Source organism: Rhagoletis pomonella, unplaced genomic scaffold, assembly GCF_013731165.1.
Source record: "Rhagoletis pomonella isolate Grant_MI unplaced genomic scaffold, Rhpom_1.0 Rhpom_scaffold_00002, whole genome shotgun sequence".
Taxonomy (NCBI): Eukaryota; Metazoa; Arthropoda; class Insecta; order Diptera; family Tephritidae; genus Rhagoletis; species Rhagoletis pomonella.
The window spans coordinates 100,711,205-100,713,211 of NW_023458556.1; positions in this window are offsets into that span (position 1 = coordinate 100,711,205).

Here is a 2,007-nt window from a genome sequence, read left to right on the forward strand (position 1 = left end):
TGCTCAGCCACGGCTCCTGGATCAGGACTACATCAACTCCACCTTGCTCAAGTTGGATTAAAAGGTTGGCTGATGCCGCCTTAGAGTGATGAAGATTGATCTGAAGAATATTCATCCTCCGAAATCCTCTCCAGCACCCCTCCGCAGGCGCCATCCCCATCGGACGCAAGGAGCAATTCCTCCTCCGCCCTGTCGAACAGCGGACCAACTGTCATAACCGATCCCGCACTCGAAGGAGGGCCAGCGATGGCTCCGTCATCCTTACCCCGATCCAAAACACCCAGAGTGATAGAGCACGCCTGTTTAGCGATCTCACTAAAGGGCTTAGGCGTCCCTCCCGCTCTGGGCTTCTTGGAGAGGGGGTTTCCCCCTCCTGCGATCTCTGTCGCTTGACAGGGTCAATACGGGATGCGCCCGCACCGCCAGAAACACCCTCACCACAGCCCTCCTGGCCGCCGCTTTGCACCCCCCTGGCCCACTCGAGCGATCGCGCGTGCTGCTCAGATAGCTGCGCAGCACCCACCTCGCCGTGGATCTTGGTGGCCATGCGACGGTCATCGCGTGCTTTCCTGGCCGGCCCAGCATGCCGTTTAGGCCTAACGGAGGGATTCCTCCCAGATTTAGCCGCAAGTCCTTGGCTGGTGCCGGCCACACTGTCCAGTGCCCTCACGTCCATAGCCGCAGACGATTTCGTCTGCGACCCTGCCCCCGTCCTAGATGCAGGCGAATTCGCCCGCGCCCCTAACCCCGAGACTAGGTTCGGTGGGTTCCCACCGGCACCACCAGAGACGAGTGCAGACGAAGAGGTCGGCTTCGACCCCTTGCTGCACCCTGCAGCAGCAGCTGCCCCACCCAGCTCACGAGCGGATTCCGGGGTCGGCTTCGAATCCCCTCCACCACTCGAATTTTTGGTATTAGGGTTTTGTTTTAAATTTTGTTTTTGGTTTTGGTTTTGTTTTTGGCTGTTTTTGTTCATCTTGTTCGTACGACCACCTACCCGACGAAGCGGGCGCGGTGGTCTAGGTCGTAATAGGGGAATTCAAACGGTCCACTACGGCCACCATTACTCCCTGAGGCGGCCCAGTGTCAGGAAGGCGCCGTTAAAATACAACCGGTCTGGTAAACCCCCTGGCTGCAAACCTTCCAATGGTCACGGTGTCGCTTAACACCCTGGATTAGGGGGTCGGCAGTTCTTGGTCATAGCTCACAAGCAGCCCGAACCATAGGAAATGGAGTGCATTCGCACAGTACCCGGAGGTAGAGACACGATTACACTACCACCCGATGATAAGGTCTGATTGTGATTCGACTAAGCCCCCGCACCAACGGCAATGTGCCTGCCCTAGCGGGGGAACACAACACAAACATATGTTTTTGCCTTGTCACCTTCCCAAAAGGTCATGACAATAAAAATGACAATTGGCTTTTGAATTTTGCTGCGAATACCAAAAAACTGCAATTGCCATTTTTATATCAATTGTCATGGCGGTGAGTTTTGTCAGTGTGGCGGAATAGGGCTGTTAGTAGTAGTTTCTATAAATCAAAAAAGAAAGCAACACAGGCTAAGGCAGAATGCGGGAGCGAGACAACTGACAGGTTATCCAACCTTGTATTATTGAATCATGGCATGCAACCACATTTATCTGTACTACCAACCTTATGCATCGACGCCTGATTTTTGGTTTCTTTAGGTAAATAGATTTGTTTACAGAAAGATACATTTAAGTGGTTTTAGTGGGGTATATTTGTAGTCCAAATTAAGCCGACACCAAAGTTCTTTGCAGTTTGCCATAGTTTTCAATACAATATGGTCAAAATATGTAAATAAAATATGTATGTTTTTATTAAAAAAAATACGTAAGTAACTAAATATATTAAACTATATATTTACTAGAAAGAGCATAAAAATACCTTTCATTTGATATATAATTTTATATAGTTAGATTTTAAGGACAACTGCCAACAGTGAAATAAAACAACTGTATACTATTTTAATATAAAATGAAA